Below are 18,710 nucleotides of genomic sequence, written 5' to 3'. Positions count from 1 at the left end.
CAGATCTAAACAAGAAGGCTATTTGTGGGGATGTTTGTAATCTGCATCAGATCTAAACAAGAAGGCTATTAGTGGGGATGTTTGTAATCCACATCAGATCTAAACAAGAAGGCTATTAGTGGGGATGTTTGTAATCCACATCAGATCTAAACAAGAAGACTATTTGTGGGGATGTTTGTAATCTGCATCAGATCTAAACAAGAAGGCTATTAGTGGGGATGTTTGTAATCCACATCAGATCTAAACAAGAAGACTATTTGTGGGGATTTTTGTAATCTGCATCAGATATAAACAAGCAGGCTATTTGTGGGGACGTTTGTAATCCACATCAGATCTAAACAAGAAGACTATTTGTGGGGATGTTTGTAATCCTCATCAGATCTAAACAAGGAAGCCAATTTGCTATCTCTTTTGCAGGGAGATGATGATATCATGGTGTGACTGTCTGGAAAGTACACTTCAACGACTTGGAATTCTGAGGGTATGGTATCTTCTCTTATTAACTCTGTAATACATGTATGATAGATTTGATTATCCTTATAGTCTCCATAGGGATTTCCGTGCAGAATAGGACCCATCACCACATGCGTCTTGTATACTACCATGCTTGTCATCCACTACCCAATGCTTGTCATCCACTAGTTCATCTGTGTGACTTGGATGAATGTAAGTTGCTAGCACCAACAGCGTGAATTCTTCCTCAAACAGTCAGCCTCTGGTTTGACTGACCTAGACTTAATTTTTTACAGGCTACCATAATATTGCTGGATACTGATGGCACAAAACAACATGCATTCATTCACTTATAATCCCATCATAGTGTCATTGATTCATACACAATGTTTCTCTTATACTTGTTTATGGCTATAAATACCCCTTTAGGATCATACTTGTTTATGGCTATAAATACCCCATTAGGATCATATTTGTTTATGGCTATAAATACCCCATTAGGATCATACTTGTTTATGGCTATAAATACCCCATCAGGAACATAGTTGTTTATGGCTATAAATAGCCCATTAGGATCATACTTGTATGTGGCTATAAATATCCCATTAGGAACACACTTGTTTATGGCTATAAATACCCCATTAGGAACACACTTGTTTGTGGCTATAAATACCCCATCAGGAACATAGTTGTTTATGGCTATAAATACCCCATTAGGAACATACTTGTTTATGGCTATAAATACCCCATCAGGAACATACTTGTTTATGGCTATAAATACCCCATTAGGATCATATTTGTTTGTGGCTATAAATACCCCATCAGGAACACACTTGTTTATGGCTATAAATATCCCATTAGGAACACACTTGTTTATGGCTATAAATACCCCATTAGGAACACACTTGTTTGTGGCTATAAATACCCCATCAGGAACATAGTTGTTTATGGCTATAAATACCCCATTAGGAACATACTTGTTTATGGCTATAAATACCCCATCAGGAACATACTTGTTTGTGGCTATAAATACCCCATCAGGAACACACTTGTTTATGGCTATAAATATCCCATCAGGAACATACTTGTTTGTGGCTATAAACACCCCATTAGGAACACACTTGTTTGTGGCTATAAATACCCCATTAGGATCATACTTGTTTATGGCTATAAATACCCCATTAGGATCATACTTGTTTATGGCTATAAATACCCCATTAGGATCATACTTGTTTATGGATATAAATACCCCATTAGGAACATACTTGTTTATGGCTATAAATACCCCATTAGGATTCCAGGTAACAACCTGTCTCATATAGGTCCTGGTCTAAGTGACAAAATGGTTCGGTGGTCAGATGGTGGTCTTACTCTGACGACTTGGATCATTGCGCCAATCACTGGTTTGTCTGGTCCAGGCTTGATTTATATGCAGACCGCTGTCATATTGCTGGAATATCGATGAGTGTGATGTTAAAAAGAAACAAAACATATTTTTCAATTACAGTTACCAATATTAAATGCTTTCTAATTAAAACATGTCCCATTTTCATGGCCATTTTGTTTTGAAGACTGGGACTTCCCTCATCATGTCAATCACTGGTTTGTCTGGTCCTGTCTCCATTATTTACTTCTGTTGACTTCTGTTGCATTGCTAAAATAGTACTGCGTTTGACAACAAATGAACAACGATCAAACGAAATATCTACAAATGCACAAGTAAAATTCCTTGTCCCTTTTCTATAAAGCTGGTTTATGTCTGTGGGTGTTTTGTGAACATATGTGTGCTGATGATTAGGTGCCTCACTCTGGCAGTGTGGGTTCGAATCCTGGATGGGAGTCAACCCAAAAAAGTACAAGAATCTGTACTTTGCTGAGAAAGTGTTATTCCAAATATAACATCTGTTACATTGCGACTACTTTGTAAATAGCATTGTGTGTTCGTGGCATAGCTAGGTCCACTAATTTAGTAGGTTCCGTTCACACTTTTCATGAAAACAGCACCCTGACTTTTTCTCCCTATTCTTTCAGAAAGAAGATCATGAGCATGTCTACTCGTTCTGTCCGGCTGTGGTCAACAAGATTGGACATGCAAACAAAGATGAGCTGGAGGAGGATTCAAAAGAAGAGGAAGGGGCAACAGCAAACTATTCTGTCCCTGACGAAGACATTTTCGGGACAGTTAGAGCAATGCAACAGGTGGAAGAAACGGAAAAAAAAAAAGACAGAGAGAGACTTTACTGACAAACTCCTTCGTAAAGTTAGCAGTGCTAGTCTTGTTAGTGAAGACGACACATCTGACTATTCCGGGGACTTTGTTGGCAGGGAATTCTTCCTAAAGAATCGGATTACATTGATAGAAAAGAAAGGAGATTCTTTGGGGAGGTCAGTTGTGGTTAAATCGGACAAGATGTCTGTGGCAAACATTCAAAATCGACCTAAGACTGTGGAGGATTCAAATAACAATACCAATAGTTTGGGCAGTGAGGCCAAATGTATAGATGATTTGGATGATGGGTATTCAGAACTTTCAAACTGGCTTTTGAAAGATTCAAAATTTGGGGAAGTTGCACAAAATGGAATGGATGTCTCCAAAAATGTGTCACCTCCGAATCAAAAGACCACCGTTTTATCACATATCAAAAATCAGGGTTCACTCTTAGATGGTATATCAAAGGAAAAGCTTGTTGTGGACTTGCCTAAGGAAGCCTCTTGTAGCAATGACTCTGGTTGTCGACATTCGGGAGGGGATGCATTTTCTGCAGCTGCTGCTCAAGATTCTGGATTAAGAGGTGGTGGTGCTCGTAATTCTGATCTTGTCTCAAATACAAACCAACGATCTGAAAATCTCTATAGTGCTTTCCCTGGTGCTGAAGAACCGGAGTTTACTGAAACATTCACATCACCTGCTGAAACTTCTTTAAAAAGTGTTGATCCTCTTCCCAGGTGTTTTGCTCCGAGTAATAAACCAATACCAAGGAGACGCACACATGTTCCCCATTCTAAAAGTGTTGATCATGGAAGCACAAAGTTGTTTAAGAACTGGGAGACTTTTGAATCAGATGTCCCTCCACCCATATGCTCAGTTCCCCCTTCCCAACGAGCTCCACAGCCTACTGCTGCTTCAGCAACAAAAGACCCAGTGAGCAATGGCACAGCCAGCATCCCACCATTGCCACCAAGATTTGACTCTTTGCCCTCATGGTGTTCCGAGTCCACTGATGACCCCATGGTCAAACACATCCAGGACCGCCCAATGCCCAGAGTTCCATCTCCAGTCTTTAGCCACATGACCCAGTCTTACACAGGACCTTCAAAGCAGGCTGTTCCCCCAATTCCACCAAGACGGGATTCCCGCGGAGGCAGGGCAGCGAGCACATCAGACATTCCTCCACCCCTCCCGGCAAGAAGAAGTCAGAGCTTTCGAATTCAACGACCAATAACATCTCCCCCTAACTTGAGTGGGGATGGGACATTTTCGGATCATCCACCACCAACACCACAAGACATCGATGATGCTGTTGTCCGGAGGCCGGATCGCCAGTTGTCCATAAGGATGAGGATGGAGAGGGGACAGAGTGCTCATACTGTGATATCACTGAAACACAATCAGATAGACATTCTTCAAGGGGAGATGTTGTCTGCTGGTGTTGCCCTGGAGCTTACTCCAAAGTCTTGTCAGGGGATTGCCTTGGTGGATATCAACAAGAAGGTTTGGTGAGTTATATTTTGTAATGCATATATTGACAAAGTCCTGTCAATGATTGCACTGGTGGATATCAACAAGTAGGTTTGGTGAGTTATATTTTGTGATGCATATATTGACAAAGTCCTGTCAATGATTGCACTGGTGGATATCAACAAGTAGGTTTGGTGAGTTATATTTCGTGATGCATATATTGACAAAGTCTTGGCAGGGGATTGCACTGGTGGATGTCCACAGGAAAGTATGGTGGTAAATTTATGTGTTTTTTCTCAATCCACAAAGTCTTATTAAGGGACTCATCAGTGAGGAATGGTGAGTTAAATTACTTGTAGTTATAATGTGCCACATTTTGCTGTCTGCCTTAAAACACTTCCAATTCCCTTGACATTTGTAATGTGCCATCAAACATTATTAAACTATTAGCAGTAGCAGAGATTTCTAATGTGGATTTTGTTGCTTTTTATTTTGATGTGGGTTCTGCCAGTAGAGGAGGTCATTCATACCAGTTTCACGAACACCCATTGTAATCAGTGTCTATTACTTATGGTTCAGTGATATTTCAGTGAGAATCCTTGAATTACTTTGTTCCATTTTGTGAAGACTCCCAATATCCCCAAAACCTTAACATGATTACCATGGTTCAAAAATAAGAATTTTTTAAAAAATATTTCTTTTAAATGGTTCTGGGAAATGGTTTCAGGATTGGAGGCTGGAATTGGAAGGACTTCCCGCGCCTCCACAGCAAGTTCCATGTTGGTGATGAGCTACTGAGCATCAACAGCCAGCCTGTGGTAAACGCCCATGTGGCCATGAAGACCTTGAAGCATGCATCGAAACAGATGGAGGTCGTGGTCCGCCGCATCCCCAATGCCAGAGTTTTCGAGATCAGGAGGTCAGCGGAGGGCCAGAGTCTTGGCATCAGAAGAGAAGGAGGAACAGGAGAGGTATGAAGGGAACTTTTTTTTGCAGGAAACATGGGAACTTCTGAAAACATGGGAATTTCTGAGTTCATTATTTTGACTGTATCTGACTGGAAATGAATCTAGGATTCAAATCAATAACAAAAGAATCATAGTTGGTATGCATGAGGGATGCAATGCCTCCAAAATATGGATTTCATGATGGCATTGTCGCTTTTAACAATATTCCAGTTCAATTCCTTCGTGTCAGAAACTTTGGAACCCAACATGCTGACACTTTCTTCATTGCCGATGTGTCCGGGATAATGTAATGCACTCTCTCCTGGGAAATGCCTACTTAACTAGCAATATGACGCTCAGTCATTCGCCGGTCCATCATCATGATATTGTGGATTCTCTGGATCATTTCTGATGCTGCTGACGTCTCAGGCCTTCTAGGAAGGGGGGCATATTCAAGGCGCTACCTGCCACGCTTAAACTATGAGGCCCACATTCTTTGTGTGGCATAGGATGGGGCATCCTTTCCTAGTGTTGTTATCATATTTTTTTTAAAAGCCCTTTTTCTGCAAATGTTTGATCAATACACGTTTCTTATGTTTGTCCATTTTTCCAAAGGTGTCCGACACCTGCTGATTTCTGATTTATCAGAGCCAAACAGTTTGCTCAGTTGACTCAAGTTTTTGTGGAGATACCTCTATGACATCATGTTAAGTTCACGGTATGCAGTTTCACTAGTATGCCGGGGGCATGGGTGGCCCAGTCATCTAAGGCGCTGCGATTCGCTGTGCAGAGTTACGTCCCTTGGGCATGCCAGAATTGTGTGTTCGAATCTCGGTTCGCCCTGATTATGTTTCTAGGTTTGTCAGCACCATACCCATGCTTGTGGGTTTCACCGAAGTGGTAAACGTCTGAGACCAGTATCACTTCAGGCTTTCCTCCCACATTAAGCTGACACGCCGTGATATGACTGGAATCGGCGTTACACCCAACTCACTCACTCACTCACTCACTGGTATGCAGTTCCTTCTATGAGTGAGTGAGTGAACAGTATTCCAGTTATATCATGGCTTGATCACATAATGTGGGAGGTCTCAGGCGTTAACCACTTTGGTATAACCCACGGCCATCGGTATGGGGATAACAACCCTCTTAACATCACGGGGATTCAAACCAGGATTTGGACCCACAATCATAGGTTTCATAGGTGCCCAGAGGATGCAACTCTGCACAGCAAATTGCAGCGCTTAGACTGGCCACCTGTGTCCCCCAAGATGCAAGTTCCAACGTCTGCCAAAATATCAGAAACTTGCAGAATACAGATGTGATGTATCTGACTGCATCATGTATCCAAGATGAAATTTGAAAACAGTTTTAGAAAAGGATTTTCAGTTGTTAATTTGGGTGTTTGTGTTTCAGATTCTGTATGTTGACCCAAATGGTCTGGCAGCAAAACATGGCCTACTGGCCAAGGGGGAGTGTGTGCTGAACCCAGGTCACCTCTGTTCCTGGTACATCACCGAGATCAACAGCAGACCTGTCAGCCTCTATTTCAAGGATCTTGAGGTGTGTTACTGTTGTATGGTCCCCAGGGAGCTGAGAATGGAAATTGAATACACACTGATGTTTTGACCAGAATAATTATGTTGTATTCTTTAATGTAGATGATTCAGAGTGTGTCCTCTCATTGTGATATCCTTGTTTCACATTGAAATCTCGTGATATCCTTGTTTCAGATTTAAACCTTATTGTATATCCATCTTTCAAATTGAAACCTCACTGTGATATCCTTATTTTAGATCGTAACCTTTCACTAGTATACTTGTTTCAGAGTGCAACTTTGTTGAGATATCCTTGTTTCAAATTGAAACCTTGTGATATCCTTGTTTCAGTTTGAAACCTTGCTGTGATATCCTTGTTTAAAATTGAAATCTTGTGATATCCTTATTTAAAATTGAAACCTTATTGTGTTATCCTCGTTTCAAATTGAACCTTACTGTGATATCTTTGTTTCAGATTGAACCTCGCTGTGATATCCTTGTTTCAGATTGAACCTTGCTGTGATATCCTCGTTTCAAATTGAACCTCACTGTGATATCCTTGTTGCAGATTGAACCTCACTGTGATATCCTCATTTCAGATTGAACCTTGCTGTGATATCCTCGTTTCAGATTGAACCTCACTGTGATATCCTTGTTTCAGATTGAACCGTATGGTGATATTCTTGTTTCAGATTGAACCTCACTGTGATATCCTTGTTTCAAATTGAACCGTATGGTGATATTCTTGTTTCAGATTGAACCTCATCGTGATATCCTTGTTTCAGATTGAGCACAGACTGAGTGCCGTTGGCCTTGAGATATCATTTGTGGTCCAGCCATCAGACTTCATCACTGAGATAAAGAAACAGATAAAGAAGATGAAGAACTACAAGAGCTACATCCCACAGTGATCAGTCTTGAAAGCTTCGCAGGAATTAATGCATTCATTTGCTTGTGATATACGTGTAGCTGTTTAATCCTATGTGCTTTCAATATGTTTAAGCTTGTTATTATTGTCTATTTATTTGACCCAAATTCTTTATCAGCTTCAACATAGAAACAGATTCTTTCTGACAGTACAATGTGATCCCACTACTCTTCTGTCAGATGTGTTTATCATTTTAGAAATGTTTCATAAGTTTTTCTCCCAGAATTGATTTGCAAAACTGTGTGGAAACAAATTTGATTTGACTACAGATCAGCATGTCATATTCTTAGAGAGTGACAGAATTAAATATAGAGAATCAGACTGACCCAGTCTCATTAAAATCAGATCTTAGTTCTCTCTACCACTAAACAAAGATCTGAGGACATCCCATTACGGGTCACATCAGAACGACCTATCATCCGACCAATCATAGCGTCACTTACCAGATCATGAAAGTGATCTTCGGAATGTGATTTCTAATCATGCAACCTCGAAAACTTTAACATGGGGTATTCCGAACGATAGTTATGGGCTAAACGACTGAATCCATACAATCTAGACCAGGGGTCCGGAAAATTTAAAATCCCAATCGGACATTTACATTTATGCCACGCCCCCTTCAAACAGCATGTTTTAGTACGACTTTTTACACACAAATTACAAGTTGTTACGTATTCATAATATGATGAATTATGAATTGTTTCAATTTAAATTGTTCAATTCACCGGACAATTAATAACAAATAATATCATTTTAGATATATATGGAAAACATACGTTTGTTTCTGTTATAATAACTATCTGTCAACGTTGTGAACGGTCTAATTAATATTCATGAGTCTGCTCAAGTGTACGCGTTGTAACATTTGGATCGAGACTATTATCCCATATTTGGTTATCACGTGACCTCACGGGAAAAGTGTTTTTTTTAAACTAAAGATTATTTAAAAACAAGACAGATAATATAATCCTAAATCCTAAACTATCGTTGATAGCAATAGTTATTTGAATACTTTTTTATCTGTACTTAATTATTGACCATAAAAAAATTTGATATCGATCGTCACAGAAAGCAAAATGGCGGTCAATCAAGATTCAATATACGACAAGCTACTGAAAACAATAAAATCGGCAAATCCTCATTGTATGTCAACCAAGTGAAAGTCGTTTGCCACGACTTATGAAATGATCATTCAGACTTTGTGGGTTTGTCAGATCCGCTCGACTGATCTGCATCGGTCGACTGGCTGTCGTCACGCTTTCGCTTCTTGTCTGAGGTTACGTATCGTAGCATTGTGAGGATAATGAGGTACATCGATGATGCAAGGTATTTATGTACAGTTGTAAACACATTTTACTCAAATTAACAAGATGTTCTCAGTAATAGATCCTCGATTAATCAGTGTCAACTCAGTTTATTGCCTATTACAGTGATTGACCGATTGGACTATCATTCTAGGTACGATGTATTTACAGCAATCAAAACAAACAAAGCTTGTCAGTGTAGATAATCTTCATTGTGTTACAATTGCAGACAGAAAATGCTTAGGCCTAACTGTTGATCATGTCCGGTCAAAGTTGAAGAATGTCCGGACAATACTTTTTAAAATGTCCGGACAGAAAAATTTAAATGTCCGGTAAGCAATATTTGAAACCGGACATTTGAGATTCCCAATCGGACATGTCCGGCGCATATGACGGTTTCCGGACCCCTGATCTAGACCATATATTAGCCATTCCAGAATGTTCTTTTGTTCAGGTTTCAAATTTGTAATCGAGGATATGTCAAAATATATTTCGAAGTGTAGTCGTTAATTTGAAATTAGTGCTGTAAAGCACAAGAAAGCTGCCTTCTTAATGGCTAATGTCAATTTTTTGTTAGTCATTCTATTGGTCAATCAAAGATCGCGCAAGGTCGGTCTGACGTGACCCCATCATGGGGTGATCTCAGATCTTTGTTTTGCAGTAGCGAGAACTAAGATCCGATTTTAATGAGATTGCAGACTGACCATTTGATATTCAGAAGTGAGGGCAGGGTTGTTGTTTTTTTCAAAAATATAATTTTGTCCAGAATTTGCTGAAAAATAATTTGGCCACTGGCTTTTCAAAAAGGACAGGAAATTATTCATTGGGTACGCATGTTGTTCACTGGGTAAACTTAACTTGTTGTTCACTGGGTAAGCTTGTTCACATCACTGAAAACATGTATTCCATTCCTTTTTCAGAAAAACAAAATCAATCTTGAAGCAGTGATCGAAAACATATTCTCACCCTTCTCATTTCTCCCTTAAAAATATCATGGTTGGTCCCACAGAAGATTGAAAACATGTTCAGCATTGAAAAATTCTTGCTCAATGAATTTTCCAATAGAGAACTAGTTGTGTAAAACTGTATAATTTGATGCTTTTGCATTTGTTAAACAACGAGATCATATTCCATTGTAATTATCACTAAAGGTTCTTGTGCATTAAGATCACCTCGTTTATTTAGAAAAAAAGAAAACGTTTCCTGTTGATTCATTTCTCTGTATAGTTTAGTAATTTGATGGACATGTCTGACTGTCTGATACATAGTGTTGCCGCAATGAACATCACTTACTGTATTTGACATAATAAGCGCCCAGGGCGCTCTCAAAATTGGAAATAGGGGGCTCTTATTCGAATATTATTTTGGTGAAAAACAACAGTGTTGAAAGATTGTAAATGGTAAATTCCGTGGTTCATGCCGACAGCCTGAAATGTTTATATACGACAGATATATTTTTCCAGAATTTAATTTCCCATAATTATGGCTGCATATAACAAAGGTATTATGCACGAGTAAATAGTCTTGTATACATTTATCAATCAGAAGCAAATATCACGATGGGCGCTTATTTGTGCGGGACGCTTATTACTTTGAATACGGTATAAATACAAACTTAATTACACCTTTCATTATCCAAAGTACCTTATCTCCATTCTCTTTTTATAAATACCCTGGACCCATTCACAACCAAATCAAAATCCACTGTTCTTTCATCATTGAAACAAGCAGCAGTATCGCTACCGGCCGACCTGCCCTCTTGTTTTCCATCTCACGTACACCTGGAACCACCTTGTTGTTACAGGAGCTCACTGTCCTGACTCACTTCTCATAGACACAACTTTTATGCCTCAGTCACATTTGCTCTACGGCTAGGATATGGCAGCCGTAGCCCCCGAGATCGGGAGATACCTGCGGCGGCCACACAGGATCTGCAGTGGCCTCATGGTCGCCCTAGGGCGTATCTCTATCTTTTACAGTCTGTAGGGGTCTCCATGGGATTATAGTTATAACTTTAAAAATTCTAGGTTTGCCATAGCAATCAGACATGCCATTGCCATGCTGTAGAGTGGTTCCACTGCAACCATATGTAGGGCGTAAGGTGGCCTTGCGTTTGCCTGCGGCCGCCTTGCGACTACCTCGCAGCTACCTTGCGTCTGCCTTGGTATTTGTCAAAAACCTACGGCCGCCGCAGGGATGCCTTGAGGCGGCCGTGCATCATCACTTTAAATGCCGTACGGCAGCCTCAGGTTTTCTGTCTCCACAAATTCAAAATACCCTGTGCGGCTACCCTAACATATGTGACTGCTACAGTATGTGACCGTGGGAATGCTGTGGTGGCCCTATAATTGCTATTGGCAGGAGATATTTTAGACCCCACGGCCGTCGTGGCAAATGTGACGGAGGCATTATGCAAAACTAGTTATGACGGTCTTTGCCCGCCTACATATACTAATGAAAAGAAGTTAAAGAACACCCAATTCTTTCATAACACTATAGTAAATGAACTATATTCATAGGAAATAATCAGGTGTTTGTTAACTTCTTTTGATTAACTATAGTGATTTGAAATAATTAGGTCTTCTTTAACTTTTTGGGAGTAGTATCTATCAAGGAATCACTTGTAGATCTTTGCTAAACTTGCGTTTAGAAGAGGCATATTGGTTGGTTACTCAAGTTTGTGAGAGAAATCTGTGTTTGTAATTGGGGAGATGGAGGTTTGATGTCACATACAAAAGTGATGAATGGGTACACGGTATATGTTACAATAACATGGAGATACGATACACTGGAGAATTGAGGCAGATTAATAATGACCATTTGTACAGAAGATCTGGGGTAGGATGGGTCTTCAGCAACCCATGCCGTAAAAGGCGCCTATGGTTGTCATAAGAGGCGACTAATGGGATCGGGTGGTCTGGCTCGCTGACTTGGTTGATGCATGTCATTGATACCAATTGCATGGATCGATGCTCATGATATCAATCACTTGATAGTCTGGTCCAGACTTGATTATTTACAGACCGCCATCATAAAGCTGGAATAGCTGGAGTGTGGCATTAAACAACAAACCAACCATTTCTAGAGATGGCGCTCAGTGGATGTCTGTTTCTTATTTTGTTTTCTCAAGCCGTAAATTCTTGACATTACTAGTTCACAGTTCTTTCCAGTCAGTGATATTCAGTCTTAGTGATATATAGGGCAGAAGGTGGGATAAATGTTTGCAACTTACTAGAAATCCATTACAAAAATCAAGAATTAGAAAAGCTGTTTTTGAAAATTGAAAGCTGTAGTGTTGAGCAGTGTACACTCGCACAATAATTCTCCTTCCTGATCACATTCATTTTTTAGTCCTTAAGATAGGCCGCGATCTATGGTCTGTGTGAAAGGATTGGCACTGTCTGCCGCTATTGATGATGATTGGTGTGTAGTTGTGTATTTCAGTTTCTTTTACCACTGCTGGACATGTGGCTTGTATATTGCAATATATGGATTTGCTGGATGCAACTCAATGTTATGTAAAACTCGATGAATGTACCTGTTAGCTGATATTATAAACTGAGGTCAATATTTAACCGAGGTCTAAACAGTAATTTCTAAGGCCCGCCCCAAAAATAGTCTTGGTTCTCAGGCACCGCCGCATTCTCATAAAGTCTGCCGCATGTTTCATTTTTATTTCCTTTCAAAGAAAAAAATACTCATGCTTAAAAATAATGCTTTCCAATTTAGCATGCAGTTACTTCCTTTTACACATGCACTGCTTTACTGCGCATTTTGTTTTATGGTCATGGTGGCAATAGGAGTTTTAATGCTTCTTTATGGAGGGAGGCCCTTTCCCAGGTTGATGGCAACACAACTTTTTATTTCGTTACATACTAGTTTGAAAAAGCAAAAAAGACCAAAAAAAAACAAAACATGTGCACTTTATTTTCATAAGTCATTGCCTGAGAACCAATTCTTTTATTTTTTAAGCCTGATGTATAATTTATACCTTTCATTTTTGCTGGTAATTTTATTTATTTAGTTTTTTTTCATATTTTTTAGTTAGAGCAATGCGAATGGGATGATGTCGCGAAATTGCTTTTTCCTTTGATGTAGTACACAGAATGAAATTCTGTGTTACCATGGTTACCAGCCCTTGTTATGTACTGCAATGTGGAAAATAGACCGACGTGGAAATAACACTTCAGAAATAGGAAACAGAGATTGTTAAGCTTTGACCAACATCCAACTTGTGCAGATGCTTACATTGCACAGATTTTGATGGTGCTATCAAAAACTGTAACAACCATGATAAAGTATTGCTGTGACGTCTTAATCATGTATATGTAAGTATTAGATACTTAATGGAACATACAGGTTATTCCATGTGGAGCATCGTCCTAAGGCAAGGGAGATAACTGACTTTAAAAGCCCAGTTTCCACCCTTGCAGAACTTGACTGGTATTATGGAGTTATGTTTTGGCTGGACTAACGAGTCTATGCTTAGTCCAATCAAAATCGTGTAATCGACATCCGGTTTGTAAACTGTCATGCAGAGTTAGGTTGATTTCAGAATTTGCAAGGTATGTGTACCGCCAACTCGACATCAACACATATTTTCCTAATCTTTTCATGTTTTAATCAATGCTCTTGTAGTTTAATGTACTTTGCGATTTAATACCCGTTTTATTCCAATATAGATTTTGATATGGTTCATATCGTCTTCACTGAACGCCGCCATTTTGTTTGAAGCAAATGCAAGTGATATACAAGGTGGAATCTGATTGGTCAGTAGGAGATGCATAGATGGGACAAAACTTCTAATAACTACTGGTGGTGCTACGATAAAGCCACAAAAATCCAGCCTAGTTCGGCAAGGGTGGAAACTGGACTTTTATAGTCTGTTAACTCCCTTTCCTCATGAAGATTCATGTGGAGATGCTGAAGTGATATGTTGTTACAGACGCTGAGTGTCTAACCATGCAATGACATATTTGTTTCATTTTGCTGATAAAAGTGTCATTATCAACAACTGGTTTTGATTGATTTTGCCATTATGCACAGGATGAGAGAATCCTGGATGGAATTCATAATAATGCCAAAATAGATTTTTTGAAATGGTATGCCAAAAATATGCTGAAACCATCAATTGCTCAAACTTCATAATATCTGCATTTTCTACTTACAGAGTTTCATTTCATGGGACGCCATAATAAACCATGTGTATTTCAGTTGTACATTTCATGTCGTATATTTCACGTCGATATCACAGCGTTATGCTGAATGCCATAGTTAAGTGTATGTCATCGACACTAGTTGTATATTTCAGTGTCTTTGACTTTGTATTAATCAGAATGATGATATGGAGTTTTTGGCTTTGTTGTTGAAGGTGTGATAACTCAATTACAAGACAACATTCTAATTCAGCAAAGGTGGTTGGTAGTTCACTGTTCATTTCAACGTGAGGGAGCTATGTCATTTATTTGTTTTAGTGGTGGGAATTAGGCTGTTTACAAAATACAATGGTTTATTGAATATATTTGGTTTGATTTGCTACTTAACAGTTTTTGTATCTCTGATGGTTACACTGAAACAGACACTTCAGAATTACACATAAATATGTCTGTGCAAGCTGAATGAGAATTCTCTGCATTTTGTTTAAGAAATAAACGACGAGTGGGAGTTGTTTATTGTACAATAAAACACTGCAGGGAGAATAAACCATGAAGGCCATAATTGTACGATAAACAATGACCACAAGTCATTTATTTCTTATATAACATATCAACATTATGTACAGCCTCTTTTAGGATGATGATAAAATGGGCAATTTTATGAATATTTAACGGTATTTAAAAAATGATGACTCCCTCAATAGAATCCGACCTTGGCAATGGCGAACAAGGCCTTTTTATGCACAGGTGGATATTTCACGCATATTCTTACAATCCTCAAGTCGATTTTATGTACCTTATCTCCCAATAAGGATTGTCATGTCTCTCCCGAATTTGGATGCAATTTTTCGGCCATCATGTTTATCTGCGTTGCCCAGCCACATCTGTGGGGAACAACTCACACACTCCCCTCTAAAAAATAACATAGTTCAATATACGATGTCATCAAATCATGATAGAACAATGTTATATCGTGAAAAAAACAACACTTCGTTCTTCATTGTTCTTTTCTATTTATCGCGTAGCTGTTATATATATATAGCTATCAAACCGGTCCCTTATAAACAAGAGATGTATTGGATAAAGAACATATTTTGTATAGATGTCATGAATTGTCTCAATTTGTTAGAATTTGTTAAAATCTTAATTTTGTAACTTTATTTTGAGAACATGTACTCAGGACAAAATAAATCAGCCGAATAAATAGAGGGAAACTCACATTGCAACTTTTCTCATAGAATGTTGTGACTGGCACAACACTATATTCATTTACACATTGTACTGTCTCCATTTACTTGATGCTTAGAGTACTGAACTGTATCGGAAGACACTGATTAAGAAATAGACTTTAAAAGTACTTATTCCCCCATTGTAGCAGAGTAAGTTGTTTTTGACATCTACTTTTATTGTTAATATATCCATGATAATCATGTAATGTTCATGATCACAAATACTGGCAGCCTTTTAGAATCAAGGTATGATGTAAAGATTACCTGGTGCAATACAATGACTGGTCCCTTGACTGGGTGGTGCACCTATATTTACTTCATGTAATATTTCCTATTCATTCATTTCTGTAAATGTTATTAGAGACAATTTAGTGTCAGACTAGATGTTGCATCATAGGTTTTTATAATTACAAGATTATTTAATTCTTTGCTTCTCTACTAAAACAATAGTGTTAGTTGAGTTGTAGCCACTAGAGTTATTTCCCTTTGACTGCTAGCTTTGATTGAACTTCATTCAGTGCATGTTTGCAATGTTCGAAAAGTGTAACCCTGAGCGGATATTGACAACCCAATCAAATTTAATGACGCATGTGCTTTTCAGCCAATGAGATGTCAGCTTTCTAACAACATTTGGCTTTACAATATTCTTATATCGCAGTTCCTGTCCACGATTTTGACTTTTTTTAGCCTGGAAAGAGTAACTAACACAAAACAGAAATGTTTCCTCCTTTTTGGGTGTGAATGCGCTGGCAATCAGACTAATGTGAGAGAGTTAATTTTTGTCATTATATTCTCCACTCAGAACTGCCCATTAATATTCGTTTTGAACATACAGAAATAGATGTGCTGCTCAGAATGCTTTGCACGTTTGTACGTAAAATTAAGAAGTATCCACGCTTACTGGCTGATTAGGAAGTTCAACGGATGTGATCTTGTATGAAGGGTTGTCAGATCGTCATACTAAGCGGTATTGAATCAGAATAGTAGATCTGATTTTGTATTGTATTGATAACAAATGTAGACTCATGCAAGATTCATACTTGGTTTTGTTTCTTTATGCTATGATGGTACCCAGGAATGTAATAGATTTCTTGATATTATTGTCTGTAGTGAAGACAAGAGCGGAAGGCTTCATGTATGTAATCCAAGAGTTCTATTTTTCATTTCACATTTACAGTACTTGGGAAATATAATCAGTACAAAATGCCTTTAAGGCAAACGGATTGGGTGAAATTCAGCATCAGTTACCTACCTAGCAGCTAGCGCTGGTGTTTCATAAGTAAGTTGTGTTGGCAATGTGTGGCAAGTTGTGTTCATGGATCGATGGGTCACACTCACAACCCATATCTAACTAATATATTGTCACAAGTTTTCAAGTTGCAAAGAGTTACATTCAGTGTAAACCTTTGTTTGACATGGAGATCTACCTTCTTACAACCTTCAGGGTCCCAGTGCAGAAACTCAAAGTGTGTCAAGGCATGTTCCCTTATTTGTTGCCCTCAGTATATGCACAGGATATGTGTCAAGTCACCCCAGCTTGGTTTGCTCAGCATACTTTTAAATAACCACCATTGAATTGTATTTACTTGTTGATCATTGTCATTTGAAATACACTTCAACATCATGATCAATTTTTAATTATAACACATTTTCTGTAAGTGTCTTGAGAAAAACATTCTTTCCATTTGTATTAACCTGTTGTGTGTGGTACATGTGTATTGTTTGTGTCGAAATTAGCATCATGATTCTGTTTTTCAATATGGCAACAACGAAGATGGTGGTTTAAATTTCTGCTGTGGAATTCATCAATCATGATTGTTACCATGTGTCATAAAATGCTCCAATAATGAGTGCTACCATGTGTCATAAAAATACTTCACTCATGATTGTTAGCAATCATCATGAAATACTTCAATCAAGATTGTTACCATGTGTCAAAAAATGCTTCAATCATGATTGTTACCATGTGTCATAAATACTTCAATCATGATTGTGACCATGTGTTATAAATACTTCAATCATGATTGTTACCATGTGTCAAAAAATGCTTCAATCATGATTGTTACCATGTGTCAAAAATGCTTCAATCATGATTGTTACCATCTCATAAAATGCTTCAATCATGATTGTTGCCACGTGTCATAAATATTTAAATCATGATTGTTACCATGTGTCATAAAATGCTTCAATCTTGATTGTTACCATGTCATAAATGCTTCAATCATAATTGTTACATGTATTATTAAATTCTTCAATCATGATTGCTTCCATGTGTCATATGATGCTTTAAGATGTTTAATCCAAGTTCTCATGTGTCATAAAATGCTTCAATCATGATTGTTCCCAAGTATCAACAAATGTTTCAGCCATGATTGTTTCCAAGTACCATAACATGTTCATGTAATATATATGTTGTCTCATATTAGCATCTATCACAACTTAATATATGAACATTGAAGGTGTACATAATATGACTTTTCAGATCTTTTTGCAACACTGAGTTTTGGGTGTTGCTCGAGAGGGAGTATGGTTCTTTTTGTATAAAAGACAGCTTTGAGATAAGTGAATCATGACCTCAACCTCATTTTAATATTTCAGGATTTTTTGACAAATTTACCTTTTTTATCGTTTGATGTTGATTGACTTGTAAAGATTTGTTGTCAAGGAAAAAGAGCCCTTGATGTCCTAACAGCTGGACATGACTTTGAACAAGGAACAGTTGGGAGTATGAGTTAAGGTCTTTGTCGTTATCAGAATAATCAAATTTGATTTGTTTCATATTTGAATTGAAATGAAAATCATGTTTGGCGAAGTGGGCTTAATGAATGTTTCTGGATCTCTTTGAAGGGTTCTTGTGAGAAATCATGGACAGTGATATATGACTTCATTTGGCCATTTTTACGAGATGTCTTGTTTCTCAACACTGTTTGAAAATGTGGGTGGATTTTAATAAAGAGCATGTTATAAAAAAAATAATTGTAGAAATATTTTGGCAATACAATTCAAGCTATGATTATATGAAATTTTAGAAATTTAGAATTTGACATGTTTGCAACCTTTTTGGAAATTTAAATACTCAGAACAGCACTACATTGGAGAAACTATTCTTGTTCTAACAGATCACATCAAAACATTGTATTATTAACTCAGCCTTTATGTTATTCATCTGGTAAATTCTGAGGGAGCATGGAAAGTTATATATTCTAAAATCTTATATTGAGAAACAAGACATTTTTAATGTGGCCTATCTCTGTAGTTTTTGAGAAGCACTTCAGAAAGAATTGAAATTATCATTTAAATTTTGTAATTGGAGATATGTAATGTATGTTTTTGTGAGGGTCTGACTAATTGATATTTTGGGTGGGAGGGTTAGCTGGGATTTAAGAAAATAATAATCTGATTCCAAAAATAGTTGAAAAGAATAAAATTTGATATTACCCAAATTGAATACGTTCCCTTAACATGTAGGATATTTT

The 18,710-nt window shown here is 38.0% G+C and overlaps 1 pseudogene; it reads left to right on the top strand.

The window, feature by feature from the left end:
* Positions 1 to 18,386, top strand: part of LOC139453288 (uncharacterized) — a 34,929-nt pseudogene extending 16,543 nt beyond the window's left edge.
* The last annotated feature ends 324 nt before the right edge of the window (positions 18,387 to 18,710 follow it).

Source organism: Haliotis cracherodii, unplaced genomic scaffold (assembly GCF_022045235.1).
Source record: "Haliotis cracherodii isolate W230 unplaced genomic scaffold, xgHalCrac1.p SCAF_9, whole genome shotgun sequence".
Classification (NCBI taxonomy): Eukaryota; Metazoa; Mollusca; class Gastropoda; order Lepetellida; family Haliotidae; genus Haliotis; species Haliotis cracherodii.
This window is presented reverse-complemented; position numbering and strand designations above follow the sequence as displayed.